A 23,262-nucleotide genomic window follows, 5' to 3' on the forward strand; every position below is an offset into this window, starting at 1 on the left:
TATTAGACTTACCTTAATGGTTATTAAAGCAGTACCATAATGCAATTACATGGAAGATTACCTGATGAGGTTAGAACATTATGCATATATCTCATAGAATTATAGAATATCCTAAACTGGAAGGGACCCACAAGGATCACTGAGTCAACTCCTGGCCCTGCACAGGATCACTGCAAGAATCCCTCCAAGTGACTGAGAGCATTGTCCAAGCACTTCTTGAACTCTGTGAGGATTGGCACCATGACCACTTCCCTGGGGAGCCTGTTCCAGTGCCCAACCACCCTCTAGGTGAAGAGCCTTTCTCTAATATCCAACCTAAACACCTCCTGACACATCTTCATGCCACTCCCTTGGGTCCTGTCACTGGTTACCAGAGAAAAGAGATCAGTGCCTGCCCCTGCCCCTCCCCTCAGTCTCCTCTTCTCTAGGCTGAACAGACCAAGTGAGCTCAGCCGCTCCTCACACGGCTTCCCCTCAAGGCCCTTTACTATCTTCATTGCCCTCCTTTGGACACTCTCTAAGAGCTTAATATCTTTCTTATATTGCAGTGCCCAAAACTGCCCCAATATTCAAGGTGAGGCAGCACCAGTGCAGAGCAGAGCAGGACAATCCCCTCCCTCAACCAGATGGTGATGCTTTGCCTGATGCCCCCCCAGGACACAGTTGGCCCCCCTGGCTGCCAGGGCACTGCTGACTCATATTCAACTTCCCACTGACCTGGACCCCAGAATCTCTTTCTGCAGGGCTGCTTTTCAGCCTCTTGTTCCCCAGTCTGTATATACACCCACGGTTGCTCTGTCCCAGGACCTGTGGGTTTCTGGTCACTGCAACACTTACCTTCCCTAATGAGATTTTTAGTAGATGAAGCTTTATCAAAATATCTGTGGGAGATTTGATTTAGGTCATCGCACGATCAGCTGGATTTCAGGACACACTACCAGGCCAGACAGTAAATTCAATGTGGACACATGGCAGGAAAGGTTCCTACAACTAGGACTGATGTCCAAACTCTCTATTTCCATCTGCCTTTTAAAAATAAAATCCATTCTTGCCTGAAAATATCTAGCTTTGCCATGAGCTTCAGAGAATTGTTTGAGGCAGCCTGTGCTTTCCAAAATCTGTATCAGGTATTTGCTTTACTTGATGGTAGGGCTATACCCATAGTGCAGAATAGAACTGTTAGGAAGGGAATCAACTTCATGAAAGTACCTTAGACTTAGTTAGATGGTTTGACCAAAGTTTTGAGAACAATGCATGTTTGGTTTTCAGCGAGTTTTCTGTTAAATTAAATTAATTAAAGAATTAAATTAAATTAATTAAAGAATTAAATTAATTAAATTATTAAATTAAATTTGTTCCGGCATACAAAGCGTATGTCAAAGAACAATTAGTAACACAGGTGGCATCTTTCTTAAAAGGCAGGTTAAAACTATAGCTGTACAAATAACATGCGCTTGACTCTCGATTTTTTTAAAGGAGATAAGCCGAAATTCCTGCATTTGTTCTATAAAGGAATTAAGTGATTACTCCCTGTTTGCCCTGAATGTGACAGAGCTAAAATAGTGTGGTTGAATGTGTTAGTAGTAGATGGAGAAGGAATCAGCGTGAATAGACTGGGAGGTTGAACCTTTGCGAATGAATGACCATTTGTGTAGCATCACAGCAACAGCTCAGGTAGGTGGTATTTGCTCTTTGGCAGTATTATCAAAGGAAGAGGGTCCCCAAACAGTTAGATAACAGGGTGATGGCAGAAGATTAGCTATTAAGATCAAGGTGTCAATGTTTTTGTTTAAACACAACCCAAACAGTATTAGAAAGAGACTTCCTAACATAAAGTAGGATACAACAGGCAATAGCAACCTCATGAAGTAAAAGTTGACTCCTCCAAGTGTCAGCTATAAATGTAAAAATTCCATTATTCAAGAAACAGGAAAACATTTCAGAGTTTTGTTTTGATGGTTGTTGATAGAAAAATATTCTGAAGAGCCTACAGGCAAATTTCTGTTAACCTATGCAACCCTCATGTAAATATATTCTTCTTTTAATCTTATTTGACTGTAGGACCACAGACACCAACAATTTCTCCATTAGACTAGTGTTATGTTTTATTAACCTAGGGTTTTAGGCAACATTCTATCTTCTGTCATACTTCCCATCATTGTCAGTTTTATTTAAAGTCTTTCCAGCCAATTTGCCTTTTAAAGAATTAAATGTGACAGTGTTGCAGTTTTTATAGAGCATTTTTGGCTGATGGCGTTTTCTTTATAGTAAAGATTCACAGACTTAGAGAGGAGAGTAATGGGAGAAAGTGAACAGTTTTCAAAGTACAACTCAATTAAATTTGTTTTCTCTGCATGATACTTAGAATCTGTTTGATATCGCCTTTCAGATTTGCATCTGTACATTAATGCCAGTCAGATGGTCTGGCTACAAAATCACTGTAGGATGCAAAATCAGGATACATTTTGGAATTGCAGATCTTGCGTTCTAGGTAAGCATATACCTAAGGCCTGACTGTGTGTGGAGGCAGCACATATTTACCTCAAACAATGTTTCCTCCAGTATTACGTTAGCTGTAACTAATGCCATTTTGTATGTCTTGACTGTGCTGATTCTGTTGTGTCCACCAGTGAAAAGGGAATGCAGTCCAAAGTTGCAAGTATCAGTTCAATCAATCCAGCCTCCAAATCCATCATTTATCTCCTATATTTACTGAATTCCTTTATCTTTGTGTCAGCTCTGGAATTTCCACTGCGATTCACTAGCTGATGTTGATGCTTACCATACCAAAACAGAAAAAAAATCACATATTTTTTTAATGGAGCAACTCTCTGAAGTCTTAACTTAGAGACTGTCAGTTTTTTTAGAAAGTATGTGATATAGCATAAGCCAACTTGAACATACAAAAGCCGGGAGCTCACAGACTGGGGAAGCAGTTCTGCTAAAACAATGGGAGAGTCTTGCTAGACAGCAAATGGAATATGAGCCAGTAGTAGTTTGTGGCAGCAAAGAAGGACAACATTCCCTTGGACTGTAATAATAGGAGCACAGCCAGTAGCTTGGCAAAGTGATTATCCCCCTCTACCCAGCACTTACTAGGCCATATTTAGAAGAGTATGTCCAGTGTTGAGCCTCGTAGTGCAAGAAAGGTGTCAGTGAACTGGGCCCAGTTCAGTGGAGGGCCCCTGACATTATCTTCAGGGCAGCAGCACTTGAACTGTGGGGTGAGGCTGCAGAAACCAGGCTGGTTCAGCCTGGGCAACGCTTGGTTTTGGGGGCCCATCAAACAGCAGCCTCCAGTACCTATGGAGAGGTTATTAAGGAGGTGGAGCTGGGCTCTTCACAGTGTTGGAAGGACAACAGACAGCAGACCTAAGTCAAAAGAAAGGATGTTGCGTCTGGATATAGGGAAAAGCTACTTTCCTGCAAAAGCAGTCAGGCAGCGGAGCTGGTTGGTTGGTGAAACTGCAGGCACCATCCTTGGAAGCTTTCAAAAACCAAGTAGATAAGCCTTGAGCAGCCTGATCTGACTTCATGGCTGACTCTTCTTCAAGCAGGGAATTGATTTGATTAGAGAACTAAGGTTCCTAATTATGCTGCACTCAGATGTTATTGTACAAAAATAGTGAGTAAGTTTTCACTCAGGTGACATTGTACAAGGGTTCAGATTATCTGGGTTTCAGCTCATCTGCATTTAAGAGAGTGGCACATTGGCCCAGGGGATGATCAAAGCTGATAGGTTGTCCTTGTATTCAAATTTAGTGTTTGTACATTTCTGAAAAATAACTGAGATAAAACAGGGAAGTCATAACTTTTAATGTATGATTGAGGATTAAATAAGACTTGTCTTCAGTTCCACTGGAATGTGCTTGGTGGCAGTATTATGCATTCTGTGTGTGCATTTTGAATATTTTTCTTTTAAATAAGCTTCCTGAAATTTTATTTAATGAAGCCAAGTGGCGCACATTTTGGCTGTAACATATATATATATTCTTTTGATACTTTCTGCCAAAAGATTGTATAGTGTTTTTTATTATAGAAAGATAATTTGTACTCCGTTTCAAATGAAATATAGCATCCTTGGGAAAATATATTTCTGATCAAAGGAAATACTTGGCCCAGTGACACTGAAGTTAAAAAGATAGTGAAACAGAACTTGAATAAAAATGTTCATGTTTTCTAATCCATCTCTACCACACAGGCCTTATGTCTTATCTCACAGATATTGCTCACTTTTTAACTACACAATTAATCAATTTTGAAATAATACACAATTTTTCTGCCTTACATCAATAACAAATTCCTTCCCCTTCTGCAAAAAATAAAAAAGGCATATAGATACAGAATTAAATTGTTTATTTTGATTAATGTTCAAACTGCTAATATTATGAGAAAATCACTACACCATAACAATTTGATCCTAAGCGTCATAACTATTTTTCTTCAGGACTGGGGTAAAAGTAGTTTTGTTGCATATTTAGTTATCAGTAAAATGATCAAAGTCTAGTAACTGAAATTTTAAAATTTTTTTTTAAAACTCAGAAGTGACATAAACTGGTCAGGGAATGGATATATGGGAACTTTGCAGAGAACACCTAAAATACATCTTGTAGCAACAACCCTAATTTTCTTCAAATTGCATCAAATTTCAGTGTTGGGGGTGACAGAGTATTAATACCCTAACTCCTGAGAATACAGTGTGACAGAAGCAGGCCAGTTTCTGCTCTCAGTTGTACCACGGCAAAATAGGAGCATGAGCAGCGACATGATTGGCAATGCTCACACAGATTTCGGTGGAGTTGTTTTGCAATCCTTCGTTCTATTTCAGTCTTCTGACTTTGCTGCAATAGATCAGAGCATGTCCTGTGGAGTGTTTAGCAAAGAACCTGTCAGCTCAATGCCATTTGTAAGGTTTTCTTTTATTCCATCGTTTTTATTATATGTATTAAGTTGTAATCAGTCTTACTGACTTCAGTTCACAGTTTATTGTTTCCACTGCTCTCTTTTAGTGCAGACACTAAACAATGCTAGCTCGATCCAAAGAACCATAGGCTCAGTTCGTGTAAGTGAAGGACTAACACAGTTTTCTTTTCTCCTACCTTGCTTTCCTCTCACCACACTCCGCCCTTTTTTTTTTTTTTTTTACAAAGTACTTTATTGAACTTCTAAAACAGCAGTCAACTCTGGAAACAAGTCCTCTGAGTTCATATTGGCATGGTGATGAAGAAGACATTTGAGTGCTCTGTCCTGTTAATGTCTCTGATCTTTTACCGGAAGCCACTGAAATCATTCTTACTGGGCAGCAGCTACATCAAAAGAAGTTCTAGTATGGACAAAAAATTTCTCTGACATTGCTGGTGAACAGATAACAACACTCAAATAAATTTCAGCACTCTTAAGCTTTTTCAAAGTGTTGATTTATTATCAATTAAGAAATTGGCTTGCCACCACGTTCACCATGAAGAGAAAAGGAATACAAAATGAACGCTTCATGATGCATCAGCATTTCTTCATGCATTCCCAAACTGATACTTCAATCTCTTTTTTCCCATGGCATTTCTTCTGGAAAAAAAGCTCTTTTATTGTGAACATTCATAACATTACCTTGAAAGAATGAATAGAAAATTATCATTTCTACATATTATATTCTGGACAAGGGCCTTTTCCTAACTGTAGAAATTCAGACAACTCTTTCAGTTCATAATAATTTAATTGTTTTTATAAACCTGTCTCATTGTGCATAATGGATACATTCCCAGGGTGTCCCCCTGCTCATGTTATAAGTGGAGGATCTAGATCAGTGTTTACTATTTTTATTTAAATTATATCCGAAGCTTTAGGTAGCCTTCATTAATACACTCTAATGCATTCAGTAATGCTAACCAAACCAATGACAGGAAAGCAAGTTCACCACTTACTTAACCAACACCTTTTGCATTTAAGATGATACTGGTAAGCTTGTTTTTCACTTGTGTTTGTTTCTTGAAAAGAGCTCAGTGGCAACCTACCAACCAACCTGAAGAACGGATTTTCCAGTTTTCCTCATCTCCGATCCTCCTTTGGCCTAGATATTAAGAGGAGCTTAAAAGAATATTGCATGTGATCAATCAGAGAATTTTTCTCCTACTGCAGACCAATTATATTAGTGTCAGAGGGTAAGGCATCTATAATTGTCTTATCTTTGTAGCAGCAGTGCACTGTCACTGCCACAGAAGCAGGAGATTAGTGCATAGTGCATGTAGTACAGACCCTACATTCTCCTGTGGGAGATGTGTAGACTTATGCTATGCTAACAGTGTAGCTTTTTTGCACTCAAATACTTTTAGACTCTTTATCAAACTGCTTATAGTCCTATTTCCATGTCAGAACTCAGTGCTATAAATTTTAAAAAGTATAGAGAACTTGACATTGTTTTATTTCTGTGAGTGCTCTGTTCAGGCTTGTTTATTTTACAAAAGTACAAGAACTCTTCTAGCTGGGATCTGTCATTCATGCACTTGCAATAAGAAAAGGCAAGCTGAACTTCTGAAGCTTTAACTCGCAATATAGCATGTTATGTGAAAGCCTTTCTACTCCATCCAAATGCAAAGGCCATTCATATCTCAAAGCATTTATTTCTATTTATGTTGGACTGGATGGAGTGTCCAAGTGTTACTTTTTTCTCAAACAGTTCAGTGTTTGTATGTTACTACGAACATTTAAATAAATGCTAGCCAAAATGATTTTGTCCCACTGACATCAGATGAAGTTTATGTGAATTAAAAAAGCTTTTTATTTGTATATATTTGGTTGGGGGTTTTGTGTGTTGTGTTTGTTCTGTTTTTCTGAATTAATGGAATCAACTCTTTGTAGCTCTATTAGACTTCTCAGCAACAATTCTAGAGTAATTCCTCCCAGAAATCTTCAGAAATGAGCTGGGCATACACAGTTGACTACAGAAGGAAGTAGGATGCTTGGCAAAATAGCTGCTGCTTGCCAACTTGTATCTGCATATTCTTACCATGCAGGAAAGGTGAGGTAGTTCCGGACAGAGAACCATTCAGGGAAGAGAAATTTGGAGTAAAATGCTGACAAACTTGCTATCCTGCATTCGTGTGTCTGTGCCATGGTTTATCGCAATTTTGCCTGATAAAATGTTATCTAACCATTCCAGAGAAACTCTTGGGGTAAGTCCATGTTCAGTTTTTGGTTTGGATAGTCAACTGAAGTCAGAGGTGCTTATTTATACCATCTGATTCAGGAAGAATGGAAACCACTTTCTCATAGGATTATCTCTACTTTTCTGGTGCCGAAGGAAGTACCATGACGGCAGCCTTTGTCAGGCTTTTATGATGAGTAATTTTGGATGAGGAGGACACTGTTGTATGTACTTTGTTAATGATTTGGAACTATCAGCTGGTTTTCTCCATAATTTTTCTTTAAGAACATTTTTTTATTAATTTACACACATAGACATGTATTACTTGTTTGCTTAGTATTATGGAAGCAAGAAAATCACAGCACAGTTACATGCTGAGCTGTTCTGCTATTTGCATCTCAGAAGATAAGGTGCATTCCTGGAAAAATATAGTTTGGAAAAGACCTTTAAAATCAAGTGCAACTGTTACCCCAGCACTGCCAAGTCCACCACTAAATCATGTCTCTGTCACATCTACATATCTTTTAAATACCTCCAGGGTTGGCTACTCAACCACTTCCTTGGGCAGCCTGTTCTAGGGCTTGACAATCCTTTCAATGAAGAATTTTTTCCTAATATCCAATATAAACCTCTCCTGGCACAATTTAAGGCCGTTTCCCCTTGTTCTATCACTGCTTACCCGGGAGAAGAAGCTGGCCGCCACCTCACTACGGCCTCCTTTCAGGTAGTTGTAGAGGGCCATAAGGTCTCCCTTGAGCCTCCATTTCCCCAGGCTAAACAACCCCAGCTCCCTCAGCTGCTCCTCATAAGACTTGTGCTCCAGACCCTTCACCAGCTTCATTACCCTTCTCTGGACACGGTCCAGCACTTCAGTGACTTTCTTGTAGAGAGAGGCCCAGAACTGGACATAGGATTTGACATGTGGCCTCATTAGTGATGAGTACAGAGAGATAATCACTTCCCTGGTCCTGTTGACCACAGTTGTCACGAGCCAAGATGCCATTGGCCTTCTTGGCCACCTGGGCATGCTGCTGGCTCATGTTCAGCGCTGTCAACCAGCACCCCCAGGCTCTTTTCTGCTGGGCCACTTTCCAGCCACTCTTCCCCCAGCTGGTAGCACTGCCTGGGGTTGTTGTGACCCAAGTGCAGGACCTGACACTTGGCCTTGTTAAACCTCATACCGCTGGCCTCAGACCATTAATCCAGCCTATCCAGATCCCTCTGCAGAACCTTCCTACCCTCCAGCAGATCGACACTCCCACCCAACTCGGTGTCCATGAACTGACTGAGGGTGCACTCAGACATATTTTGAAGTCACAGTCGGGTTGCTTGAAGCAAATGAAGTTTTTTAGTGTTTCTAGAATTATGGTAAAGAAAAGAAATTAAACTGGAATGAAGTTGCAGGCTAAGTATTGCACATTTTTTTTAAGGGAGTTTAGGTTCTGCACAATTTGCTTAAGGTTGTTTTAAAATTCCTTACTATTTTCTTGTCTCACACTATCTATTCCCATTCTCACCCTCAAACTCATTTCCTCTGCCAGCAAAAAACATTTTATTTTTTCATCCCTCTATACTGCAAGTGGTGAAGGAGTACAGTAACAGCAATCACCACTGTGTGGTAACAGCAGAAACTATTCTATTTATTTTTTTCATGGTGTTCAGTTAACGAGGACCAGTTTCCACCATGCCTTTCCAAGCCATGTCTCTGTAGGCTGACTTTATGATTCTGGAAGAGCAAATTTCAGGGTGAAGTTCATGAGAACTAGAGAAGTGGACTTGATCAAAGCTTCTGACTATGGAATAATCTACAGAGAGAAACAAGAGAGAGCCAGCGTCAGATAGCACTCCAGAAATTTGCTGATCCTGTTATTTTTTTCTTAACTTTTTTTTAAGAGTTCACAGCTTTCCAGAATGACAACATGAGTATTCAAATACGGCTGTACTTCAGAGATGTCTTATCATTAATAATTTATTTTCTTATTAGAGAGCACCTTGTGCTCTTTTTGTTTGTTTCGGGGGGGGGGGGTGGTGTTTCTGTAAATACAATCCCTACAATGGGTCATAGCCCTGTTGCTCAAGTTGCTAAATGTTTTGTAAACTTTGTTAACAGAACTATAAACCTCTCACATTAAAAAAAAATCCCAACCAACTAGCAAAAGGGCAAATTTTGGAGAGGCACTGTGCACTACCAATATATTCTCTCAAGTAAAACTAATCCAGGCAGAATTCACAGAATCACAGAATATTCCTGTATAATATTTAGGTTCTCTAGAAATTCTGTCAAAAACCCCCTAGCATTAATACATCAATATAATGTTTCTTGTCAGTCAAAACAGAAGTCCTTATGTGCAAATCTGAGCTCAGGCTCCTGCAGTGTATTTTTTCCCAGACTTATGAGAAGGAAATAGGAGGGTCCTCAAGAGATTTTTTTTCTTGTTTGACTGAACTTAGGATCTTTAGGAACGGGAACAGAATATTCCAAGCATGACTGTCTGGTGGGGGAACTTCCAATATATGTATTAATTTATTTACTTAAAAGTGAGAGTTGGGAACCAGTCACAGTCTGTAGATTGGTTAGTCAGTAAAATGGGAATGCAGTTATATTTAAATCTGTCATTTTAAAATATATGCACTGTGCACACTGGCTACAGAAGGAGGATCAAGGGCGTTTACTGAACATAAACATTTAACTTTCTTAATGCTCCCAAATAATGCTTCATATCATAATATTTTCCACATTCTTGAAGACAATTGAGAATAAATTATACTATATATGAGGAAAGAATTTGTAACCTTTTTACAAGAACAAATATAAGGTTTTGAGTATTGTTTCAGTGTAATTATTTGATTTAGCATCGGGGAATGTGGGGTTTTTTTATGTATGCATATTCATATGTAGCTGTCCTATACTGGGTTGATGCAGAATGGCTTGATAGTGAGTTATTAGAGAGGTAGCTTACAGCTTGTAATTTACCTCCCCAAGTACTAAACACTCTGCTATTCTTTAGGTGGAGCATTTGAATTTTTGCTCAACAACTTCCAAGGAAACTGGCATTGGCTGATATGTGCACAGTAGTGAGATGGGTCCAGTGCATTCCTCTTGATTCATTGTCATTCGTTTAGTGCTTAACAATGCAGGTTGAATAAAATAAAAGCACACTTTATGGATATTCAGAGAAAGAAAATTAGTTTATTTAAACTAAAAGAAGTCCAATTCTGGCTTTAATCATCTGAATATTTGGGGTACCACCTTCTCTCTGTTTGCATTTGTTTGTTCACATAACACAGTGCTTTTAAAGCATGACAGTTTCTGCAAAGAAGTGTCTTTCTTCATATGCAAATGTTCATATTCTCCACAGAGCTGACAAAGGCCCACTTCAGGCACCTGGCTTCTAAAAATATGATTCCATAATAGGAGAGGTTTCAGAACACATGGAGAAGAATGTTTGGAGATCTGTGACTTCTTTTCCTGTAAGGAAATGTAGGAGAGCTTGGTTTGGGGGAACACTAAAAGCCTTCAGAAGTACGTAAAAGAGATTTGCAAAGAGGAAGATGCAAATAAATAAAAAAGTTGAAATTTGGATTAACAAAAAGCAGAATTTGCTATCATATAAATTTTTTATTTGCAGCAGGATCTCAACTAGTCTGTTTGTTTATGTTGGAACATTTGTACAGTCAACTTTGAAGACTTCTATGTTGCACTGGGAGTTACCCAGACAGTGTGAGAATCAGTATCAAACACTTTAAATTACTGATCTCATGCTTTGAGTAGCACGTACTTAGGGCCATTGTGATTATGAAAATTTTGTGTGCAGGTCTGTAAAGTAGAATATGCTCACATAAAGAGTTATGTAAATAATTTTGAATGAAAATCTGTTCAGGGATCAATTCTGAACTAAAAGGGTCTAAGTTATTGAACTGAAGGGTCTAAGTCTATGAACTGTCCAGCCACACTCAGTATTTATTTTTCCTTCTAAATCATTCAGTATTACTGTTTCCAGGTTTTCCCATGCCTTCAATCCTTGTGTTTCAGATTATTTCCTCTTGCATTAATTTATTTTAAAAAAATTATTGTTATTTTCTGCTGTCTCCCAGGTCTATCTACTTCTATATGTTTCTTTATGTCTCCAGTTGCCCCTTGTTTGCAGTTTATACCCTTTGCTGATAGAGCTGTTAATAAAGATTAATATATTTCTTGGGAAAAGAAAATATGTGCTGAGGATCTTTTCCAAGTTATATTTTAAGATATTTCAGAAACATTGGCCCACTTAACATTATCTTTCAGTGGCACAAAAATCAGATAAATCCCATAAAATTAAGAAGCAAAAAACCCACTGTTACAATTTCTAAATGAAATTTCTAGATGAGAGGGGTACTTCAAAACTAGGCTTTTCACATATGTAATGAATACCCTAGTTGTAAGGCATACAGGAGTGAAATAGGAAATCAGGACCAGTATCAGAAGATAGTAAACAATTATAAAAATTTTTTTAAAAATAACTTTATTTGTTTCTGAATAATCTCTTATTTTGCAGATTAAATTATAAACTGCTGTAGTTCAGAGTTACTCTGTGTGTGTGTGTGTGTGTGTCTACTTGAAGAGATTTCTTAGAAGAACAATGTAAGTTAGCCATTTTTTTGTTTAACTGAATTGTCTGATTGTTTGTTTGTTGCTTGCCCAGTAGCAAGGTAATCAAACATTAGCATGGCAAACATTTTTGAAAAAGTAAAACTTATTGCATCTTCGTTTATGTCATAAATTTAGACATTAGTCTGAAGTATGCATCTCAAACCATGTTCAAACAGGTTATTTGCAAATACATTTGCACCTTCCATTATATCTGCAATTCAATTTTCTATTGACTTAAAACTGATTCTTTGACATTTTATTAGGGAAAGGTTGTATGTACTCACAAGAAAATGGCTAGTAAAATAAATTAGTGTAAATACAGTTAAGTAAGCAATGAAGAATCATTTAGAAGAGACATTTGGGTTGCATTTGTGTTTTGGGGCAGTGTACATCCTCTCTGGGAAAAATCTTAAGGAAATAACTGTCCTTCTAGCCTTTTAAATTATCTAGAACTGTGATTTTCAGTTATGGTCTCAATCACATGGGAGAAAGAATTTTTCATATAAAATGCAAAGAGGAAGATGAGGAATAAACCATCATATAGAAGTTGAAGCAAGGCTAAGTCTAGTATCCATAGTTAAGAGAGAACTGAATAAATATTAGGAAAAAGGCTGGTAATTCCAATGGTCTGTCCATCTCTTTGGGTTTTTCTTTCTTTAACTTCCTTCCTCCTTGTTTCTCTTCCCCTCTGCCATTTTCTTGCTGTCATTTTCTCTGTCATATGCATCACAAAGGTACCTTGTGCTACCTGAGAACACAAACAAAATGTTGCATTTGCTGTTGTACTCAGTGGAGTAAAATCTGAACTAACTTCTTAAAATTTCTGAAATAATGGTTAAATGGGGGAAAAGAGTGCTCCTTAAAAAGCCCTATGGAGATACAGGCCAAATATGATCTTGCGTGCCCAGGTGTACAACAGGGCTGTAACTGCTGTGGAGACTACCCAAATATTTTACTGGATTACCTGCTCAGTCTGTCAACGAACAGAACATCTGGGGGCTTGCTGGCTACCTTTTTTCCTGTGGACTCAATGCTTGCTTATCAGAATCTGATTATTTTTTCCCAACTATTTTCAAGATATAAATTAGACAATGAGATGTGTTTTGCCATTCTTGTTTTTAACTCACCTCAAATACAGCTATTGCAATAACAGCTGTCATCTGATTAGCCATTTTTAAGCTCCTTCTCAAAAGTCAAGTTCTGTTTGCACCTGTTAGAGACTTGAGTCTTATTCTGTAATGCTATCTCTTGTGTGGAGTCTCACTCCCTTAAATAAAAAAAAACCAAAACCTGTAAGAACCTATTTCTATGTTGTGACTGGACAGAACCTTATCTGTTTTCTCCAGAGAGCTTCTAGCACATCGTGCATGTGTTTCTGAAACATATTTTGGTTTTCCCAAATGCTTTTAACTTTTCTTGTTACTGCCACCACCATCCAAAGAATCTGAATCTGAACAAAACTGTGCCCTATAGGTCTTGTGTGGAAGAGACAAGAAGAGCCATCATCATTTCCTTGTAGCAGTCCTGATTTTATGGACCGCTACTATAATCCCTTTCAGCTTTTTTCCCAGATAATAATCTGTAGGCTTCACTCTAGAGAGCACTATCCACTGCTCTCTGGGTGAAATATCCTGGTCTGTTAACCAAAGTGCAGGGTACCTGATCACATCTGTAAGTACAGGCTTGTGAAATGGCGTGTGACATGCACTCTGACTTCAACCTGAAGTTTGTATTTGTGCACAGTGATGTGTATAGACGCCTGATTAAGGTAGGGAGGTGGTTGACAAAATAAACACTGAGTCAATTAAGTCATCTGGATATAATTTTGTGTGCTACTGAAAAGCCTGTAGGGGAAAAAACTCAGTGCAGGACAGTCATTCCTGACCATCAGGCAGTCGAAAAAATAGTATGCTGAAAAGTATATTATTAAAACAAGCATGCACAAAACTATACACATGCAAGCACTTGGAGTAAAAAAAGCCCTGTCCAGAATCTTTAAATGTGTTTATGGAATCATTACAGTAATGAAAACGTCACTGAAAATATAGTTAAAATATATAATATAGCGAGTATTTAGAAGAGAGAAAAATACTTGAACTTCTGTACATTTGGGATATTTGCAGACCTTCTATCCCAGGTGTAGCTCAGTTACACCTAGATATGGATGCTGAGTCTGAACCACAAAATTGAGCATGTAAAAGAATTATATTTAAGGGCAATATAGGATTGTTAGTAAGGGGAATGATGTAATATTATGGCGCAGTTACAAAATAAATAGTGCTTTACATTTCTCTGAGTGCACCCTGGCTTCTCTCTGATCCCTGCTCTGGACAGAACCATGTGTCCCAGTTGCTGGGGAACAGAGGATAACAGGGCAGCCTTTCCCTGTTTGTTACCCAGCTGTATTGGCTTGTTCAGTTTGGCACTTGTCAGCCCCTTCACTGTGGGAGGACATAGACCTGTAACTAGGGAACAGCCTCAGGGGACTTGGAAATGTTCTTTGTTTTATCCTTTTGACATGTGCAGGAGAAATGGTAGAAAGAGTAAGATGCTCATATGCCTATGTCTGTCTTGTATCCTCAACTTTCCTTGCCTGCACTGAAATCCCTTTCACATTAGAGATTATGTCTATTTAAACCTCTGAAAGCCTGATTCCTTCATCTGCACTGAGCTGCAATTTCCTAGCCCCAACACAACAAATTGTTGTAAGAGGGGTTAGAGGGGTAAGATGACCTTTTCCTTATGTCTGAATGCCAGAGATGCCACCAAGCAAAGGCATCAAGATGCTTTTCCTTGCAGAAAGACTTACAAGTCACTCTGTGTCCTTTAGGTAAGAAATATAAATATTCTGCACTTTTTTCCCTGTTGGTCTAAAATAGCCTGCAAAGGAAGATTTTCCAGGCACACTGCTTATAAAAACCTGGAGAGGACTGAGTGGCACTTAAATCTTTAGATGGTCCTTGAAAGCCAATATCTTGCACAGTCAAAGTAAATTTGTATTATACTGTATGCGGTTGTAGCTGAAAGTCTGCTACATGTGCTAGGGGCAGAGATGTGATATAAGGCATGTGTGTTTAGTCTGAGGAATTTCAAATACTTTTCAGGGACATGTGATTCCTTTTGCCCCCTTTTTTTTAAAAAAAAAATGGGTTGAACAGATTGTTGAACTTCTTTGTCCTGTGTGTTACAGTTGCAATATAGTGATGGATGTGCAAGAGGTCTTTCTCTGGGAAGTTTCTGTTGTCTTGATAGCTGGATATTAATGCAAGCTGTTCCCATGCATAATAAACCCTCTGTGAGTGAAAACATCTGTGATGTTAATACCAAATTATATATACAGGAGTGACATGGTAGGTAGGTCCTAAGCTCTCCATGATGGGTAAGTTGTAGTTGTGTTTCTTCTTATGAGAGAAAGTCCTGTGCATTCTTACGTAATAAAAAAGGTAATTATTATAGTTTGTCTTCCAACCCAGATTTTGAAGATATGCTTGTGTGCAAGAAAAGGGGGAGGGAAAGCAGTCTTTTTCCTGAAGTGACAAGTGACAACACCTCTTTTCTTCAGTACACTTTCCCAGGGATCTCTTGTCCAAGTGGCCTCACACTTTCCCAAAATAATTTCCCCTGGCTACAGACCAAACACGAGAACTTCAGGCAAAAAAATGTTTCCTAAAAAAAAAGACTGAAAGGGTATCTGTTGTGAGAGGGAAAAGATTTTGAGACTTATCATGATAAAAATGGAATTATGTTTAATAATTTTTATTTAGCACTTAGGGCTAATAATAATGTGCTAAAACCAAATTTGGATTTTAGTATGGCTGCTATAGATTTGTCCTCTTTCCAGTTGTCTGTATACATACAGTGTGAAGGAAATACCAGATAGAAAGACCTCAGTGACATGTCAGACTTATTCCCAACCATATTCTAGCAGTGTTCTGTTCCTTCACCATTGGCAGAACCCCTTGCCAAGGTCTCTGGTGGAAGGAATTGGCACTGTTCAGGGCTTGCTGCCCTCATTGCGGCTTTCTCTTATGGGAACAGCAGCTGGTCCAGTAATAGGGTGGTGTAACCCTTTCATTCCATTGTTTTGATCACTGGCTCTCTGTCAAAAATGTTGAATTCTAAGCCTCTAAGGCAGAGGTTTCAGCTGTTGCTTATTCCAGAAACTTCCACAATAGCTGCATCCTCAGAATGGACACATGCCAGTGGCAAAGGTGAGATTTATGGTACGAGTCTTTTTGTTTTACAATAATGCCTAGATTCCTTAAGCTAGATCAAATCCTCTTTGTTCTTTGCCTTGTACAAAAGAGTAATATGAAACAAGCCATCCCCTGGGAAGTTTAAAATCTTGACAGATTTGGTAATCTAAGTATCTAAGAGCACAGCAATTGCACTCTTCTCCTTTAGAGATTTGCTACAGAATGAAATAAAACACTCACCTCCCAGTCACTATTTTCTTGCAGCTGGGGAAGGATGAGGGGAAAGATCTTATTATACAGAAAAAAGGAATTTCTGATTAAAACAAGAAGATAATCAGCATTTAGATTTCTCTTAACAAAATACTGGATGGTCATGAAGTTGAATGTCACTGGACTACTCTACATATTACTCTACATATTAGCAACGTTAACCTTAAAAATAGGAACAAAACTATTCTTTGGATCAGCTGCTGAATCTCACACAGAAACTTTGCTTTTCAAAGATCCAAGTGGACACAAAATCTCTTTGCTTGGATTCTCTTTGCCTTTTAGGGTTAGATTTCCTATGACCTAAAGCTTTGCAGGAACAGCATCTGTAGCTCTTTCCCACTTGTGCAGGGAAAGATAGACAAACCCTGCTGTCTGTCAGAGCAAGCTATTTTAAGGAACTGCACAAGTAAATATTCAGCAGCAACAGTGCAGTGTCAGACTGCTGCATGTGTAAAGTGTAACAGAAGGAAATGACTAATGCAGCCCTCATACTTACAATAGTTTTGTCACATATGTAAGCAATAACTAGACTCAATCAATGAAAGTTTGAATGGTGTAGAGAGGACTTAAACCTTCTGATTACAAAGGAGGTTCCATTATCTTAGAAGGAGTGTACATATATTGTGGTTTAGAGTAATTTATTCCATGTTTAAGTAGTGTTCTATTAAAATGGATAATGTGTGTCTGTCTGAGCTCCTGCCAACAAAATTTAGTACAAATTACTCATTTTCTGATAGACAAATGCTACTTTCCATTTAAATTTCCTACAGATGTTATCTTTAGATTCAGTAGTGTCCTAATTTGGGCATAATAAATATCCTTCCTTTTTTAACAAAGAAATTTAAATATTAAACAAGCCAGAGGTGGGATTGTTTTTCTCTGCCTAGGTCATACATATGATGTCAGTAACTTGCAAAATGCATCAAAACTTCACAGAACATGGATGGCAATGGATGCTAGTGGGGTTAGTTTCTAAGTTTGTTGGGGAGGTGTGTCTGTTTGTTTGGGGGTTTTGTGGTGTGGTGTTTTGGGTTTTTTAAAAATTGATTAATAAAAAATAATAAAGTAGATCAGAGCCTGTCACCTGAAAAATGATTATGAACTGAAGGAGACAGGATGACATATTTCACAGGTCTGAGCTTTCAGCAGTTGTAAGGCATCACTAGGCCATTATGCTACAGGAGAACCAGGAGGGGTAGGGCACTGGGAGTTTTCTTCCAGCATGGAGGCAGACACTGCAGAAATGCTCTCTGCATGCTCTCCTGGAATTGTGCAACCACCTTGCCAGGAAGGGAAAATGACTGCAGCTCGTGCAATCTCTGCCATCTCTGGTGGACTTATTTTGGTGGGTGTTGTAATGCAGGCATTTGTTCTCTTAGAAGTGGAAGAAGACACATTTAAATGATATCTTTTGAATGTGGTTTTTTTTAAAAACTTTCAAATAAATAATTGTTCAGAATAGCTATTCCAAAAGCAGCTTGCTTTCCTTAAAAATTTCCTGGGGCTTTTGTTCTTGTTTCTTTGTTTGTTTTCTTGAATGTCCACATTTCTCCCCCCTCCCCCCAAAAGATTCAAAATTACTCTGTAGCATAGCAGAAAAAAACATTCAAGGTGGAATTCCCCCAAAATGCCTTTTTGTCTAAATCCCAGTGCAAGTCAATGGTGTTTGCTCCAAAACCAGGTAATTCTTTTAAAAATCCTTCTTAAATAAAACAAATTATCACCTTGGTTTTACTGGGTAACATTTAGAGAGCCTGCACGTAAATTGTCTATTCAGAGCAGGGGGAGGACAAAATGTTTTTAGAGCTCTAGTTTGAAGTTAGGGGTCATGTCAGCTGGAGCAAAAGTAATCAGTATTTTTCACTCTAGTGTTTGTTGGATGAATGAAGCTGAAGATAAAACAGTGGTATATAGTCAGCTAAATGCTGGTAGCCATGGAAAAAAAAGCAGCAGCTAATTGAAACACGAGTCTTTTTTTGGTTAGACAGTTTCGTCCAAGAAAGTAAAAGGCATGTGGTAACAATGAGTATAACTAATTTCATTTTTGTTGTGAGATGGTTACAGTTACAAAATACCATGCCATTAACTGTTTAATCCCAGTATTAGAAATGCAGCAGAGCACGATGTGAACAAAGCAGTTTCTTTAATGCATAAATGACACATAGGAACCTAATTCTTGCTGTCTTTCAAAAATTCTCCTTATTGTACGCTTTCTCTGGGAGCAGAGACTTTGAACTCTGCCAAAGGCATCACAGGACTGGTTAGCAGTTGGAAGGACTCAATGATCTTAAAGGTCTTTTCCAACATAAATGTTTCTGTGATTCTATCCTATGGTTCTACCTAACTTCTCCGACAGCTTTCCACTTCTCAGTCTGGCACTGCAGACCCAAAGTGCCAATTCAAACCCTGTGTGTGATGCAAGAAAGCAAATATTTGCCCCACTAAGTAGAGGTTTGGGAGAGGCAAGGGACTTGCCAAGTTATAGAGTGGAATCCTTTCATCCTGGCACTCTTGAATGGCTTTTGGATCTAAATATTGACGCATTGATACTATGTATCTACAGAAAGGAGTAAGTAAAATTGAAACAGGACTGGAAAAACATCTTGGTCAGAATTTCACTCACAAAAACTCTGAAAGGAAGCAGTTCATAAATATATGCTAGTATAGCTAAAGTTTTCTGTTCAAAATAAATCCATAGGGAAGAGAGACATAAAAATTTCGGAAGTTTTTTATATGAAACACTTTGAAACAAAGCATTTCATGAAAAAAAACCCAACAAAATAAAACCCAACCAAATACTTGGAAGTATATTTTCAAAACCACTGTCATTCAAAAAGCCCCCTTCATTAGAACAACACAAAAATAAACACATCATCCCTTTTGATTTGCTAAAAACCGAAGACATTCATTGTTTTAGATTGTTATGCTGTAACTTTTGCAGTTGTCAGCAAATGCAAAAGGTATCTGTACAGCCTTGATTAGAAGTTCTCAGATCAGTATGAGAGCTCACTGATACAATAATCTCTCTTTCAGGTTAATACCTCTATGACACACTATGTTTTCATTACTGGGATGATGATTACTACAGTTGCAGACTCTAGTTTGGCTGTTCATCTGCCTCTCTGAAGTTGAAGTAATAAGGTGGTTAGATTATAAATGGGAAAGGAAATAAATAGGATTTTGATTTTTCCCACTCCCTGGATTTTTAAAAGAAGTAGACAGCTATGGAAAGATTACCTCAAACCAATGTACCCTTTGAATTTTATGGAAGTCCTGTTTAAGAGCTGAAGTAGAATATGGGTTTTGCTGGTTACTTTGCATGGAAGTTAGCTTTACCCTACATTCATTATTTTATTCCATGTGGTATTCAGCTGTTTCTGGTAATGGACATTAGCCAAATCATCCAATTAACAGATATTTTCAGTTTAAATATGAAAGGAAAAAGAAAGCCTGCCTTTCTCATGTTGAAACATAGTTTCTTAATTTTTTTCTCATGACAGTGTTTAATTGCATCCTTCGTTATTTTTGACAGTATTTAATTTCCTTTTTGCTTCACCCTGTGCCTGTGAAAATAAAAGTAGCAAAGTAACTTTAAAATGAAACAAGCAGGACAATTGATGGGAAAAAAAAAAAAGAAAAGAAAAATTAATTTTAAGAGAATTTTGTGTCTCTGGTTATGCTCTAGTTTGTCGATAACACAAAATCAAATATCTGGTCTCACAATTACATGTGAAGTTTTAATAGGATAAATGGATTGATTGAAAATACATTTTGAAGAGGTTATGAGAAAGGACTTACCTAGTAAGCACAGCCAAGATTTAAGCCATTATTTCAGATGTGAAGCATTTGGCAACAAGAGATGATTTTCATCAAAAAGGGTGCCCTAGTTCATTACTTTTGGTCTGAGAATAATTTGGTGCTTTGTTTAATGCTACTTAGAGTACCAGCAAACAAAAATTATATAAATAGAATGAAAATCCATTTTTTATTTTAATCAAATAACATAGAACCTTAAAGAAATTAGTAACATTACTTTACAGTCATATGAAGTGTGAGATATGACCTGTTAATATACAAAATTGACACACATCCCCCATGCAAAATCAACCTATTTATTTCTGAGTGAGAACTGGCACAATTGGCCCAAGAGACTGGAAAGCTAAGTGGCTTTGCTTGTTTATTATTGCAGTGCAGCATAGTTTCCACTGGATAGCTATGCTAAACTGATGTGATTTCAGTGCAGAGATGTATATGCAAGTGGATAAATCCACTCAGAGGCTTAATTTGACTTTACATTTAAGTTTTTTGATCAGAGCTTATTAACTTATCTGAGCATCAAGCCCTCCCTTCTTAGTGCATACATCTAATCATCCTATCACGCTAGGAAGTAGTTTGCTCCTCTTTCCCCTCTTCCTTCCCATAGTACAATTACTACAGACTCTTGAGTCTTCTGATGTTGTGGTATTTAGGTCTCTCTTACTTGGCCAGTTCTATTGGGAAGAGAATTGTTTTGTTGCTGGGCTCTGGTGCTTGCTTCAGGGAACCATGGAAATTCAGGAGTATTCTTTGGCTTCTCAGAGATACAGTTCTGTTCTACTGGATTTGGAGGATTTGACTGCAGTAAGAACCATGCCTGTGGAAAAGCAAACAGACCTCAGAGGTCATTTTTTAAAGCAGGAGCACCTTTGGAACATTAACACAAGCTCTGACAGGGTGGGCACAGAAGAGGAGGAAAGAAGGGAGCCAGAAAGATCCATGACTAATGCAACAGTAGTCCAAACAGATCTGAATCTTACGACAGATTTCAACTATGCCATGGACTGGCTTAACTCTGATCCCATTGAAATCAGACTTCAAGGAGGGGGAGAAGGGTACTACTGATTGCTTTTATATCATTCTGCCTTTCAGTCCAGTTCTGATCAAGTGCTGGAGTGTATTTAATGCACCCAGAAATTACATCTAGGAGTATCTTACTGCTACTGCTGATGATAAATTCATGAAATAACATACACTTCCTGTGCCTTGTGTGTGCCAAGTTTGTGCATGTCTGCATTCAAATACAGATGAAAAATTAAATTTGTTTGGCTCGAGCAGTTTTCACTGACAGCATAACTCATTCCTCTTGAGTTTCTGGATAAGCTGTAGCTGAAACTATTTGTTCTGCTTTCACTGCCCAGTGCCTGAAAGCTGGAGTTAGAGCTGTCTTGCTCTAAATCAAAGCTGTGTTGAGACACACCAGCAGCCAGGACAAAGGCAGTAGGCTGTCGCTTTCCCAGTCCTCCCAGTTCACCCACACTTTAGAAGGAATAGACTTAGTTGCAGATAACATTGGGAATTCCACATGACTTTCAGTAATTACATTAAAATGGGTTTCTTGGTATTATTTTTTTAATTGTCTGATCCGTGACAGTAGTCATAGGTCCAGACATCCTTCCTTTTTCGTGTTGGAAATACTGGTAATTTCATGTCTTGCAACAATGGTAATTGGAATGAAAGCATAGTTATAAGATCAGAAACTGTCAACCCATCTTTGTTGAAAGCATTTCTATTTTATCTTCACAACTAATTTACCTCAGCACTTTTCCAGGATCAGGAGACTGTCCCTCCAGTTAAACAGAGACTCCTCCCAGCTAACAGAAATGTTAGTTAGCATTGGCAATTGCACCAATTCCGAATACCATCTTGATTTTAGAAGGAAGTGTGAAGTTTTTAATCCTCCCTATTGATCAAATAGGGTGACTGTCCAAGAAGAAAATGTGGGGAGACTTCCAGCTTAAGAATCTGTCTTTAAAATGTGTTCAAAGCTTTTTGCAAGCATATATAGTAAATATAGAACCAGTTCTGGTTTACAGGATAATTAGTGACATTACTCTGGAAGCATGAGTTGGCCATAAAAATGTTACAAATCAATTAAGTCCATGTTCCAACCCTGTAAGTTGCTGCTGGTTGAAAAAGGAAAAAAATCTCATAAATGAGATTTCTTAATTACCAACAATCTCTGGCTGGATTATTATTTTATCGTTCTTGACTAGGAAATTTTGTTTGATTAATATATGAAGGTATTTGCTTCTATAGGAAGATTTTAAGCATGCTTATCAGTTTTTTCAGGTGTTGTTAGTGCTTTGAGGTGCCTCAGTTTTCAGAAGAATCAGAAAGGTTTCAGGGTATATTAAGTTAGTACAAAGTATCAGCTACCACTTTTGAAGGAGCCGTGTAGCAGATAGATGCACGATTTTTAATTTCCAGAATTCGTACTATGACTGTACTAAAACATAATATTTGCAGCCTTAAATCCTACATCTTCTATGCTTACTTATTCCTTTGGAAAATACCTTTTTATGACTTACTGCTTCCAGTGCATTGAATACAAACTTTTTCTTTGATATTGCAAGTTTTCCAAAATACCAAAGCAACGCGAGAGAAACATCATCTGTGTGTTTTGCCAAACAGATTGGCTTTGGCTACCCACATAAATTTTTTTGGATCTTTTGATCAAATCCTCCACCCTGTTTCAAATTTGGAATTCATGCCAAATATAGCATCCAGCAGTGAGATAAGTCTGAATTCTTTCATGTGAACTACAGTGGTTTGGGTTTTTTTTTCATTCTTATTTGTGATAAATATTCTGTATATATTGTTAGAAATGATGGTCAATTTATTCCTCAAATAATTAGAAAATACTGTTGTCGCTTTTGAATTCAACCAACTTAACATGCATTCTCAGAAAAGTCGCATTCCAATGCTGATTACAAGTACTACTGCTTTTCATTTCATAAATGTTTGCAAATACATATTGCTAGCTTTTGTTATTGTCCAAAATTTCAATAGTTGGGAAAAAATTATATTTTTACTGGAACATGACGTCTGGTTATTGGAAAACAAACAGCAGACAGGGCTCACCCACTGAAGGCAGTGAGACTTTTTCTGAAATTTCCATTTAGTATGTCTGACAGAAATGGGCTTAAATGCATCATGCTGCTTCAGTTCCAGATATTTCCAAAACCATTGTTGGGAAACATTGTGGCTGA

The sequence above is a fragment of the Pipra filicauda genome, unplaced genomic scaffold (genome assembly GCF_003945595.2).
Source record: "Pipra filicauda isolate LSUMZ 115617 unplaced genomic scaffold, ASM394559v2 scaffold64_size3178608_pilon, whole genome shotgun sequence".
Taxonomy (NCBI): domain Eukaryota; kingdom Metazoa; phylum Chordata; class Aves; order Passeriformes; family Pipridae; genus Pipra; species Pipra filicauda.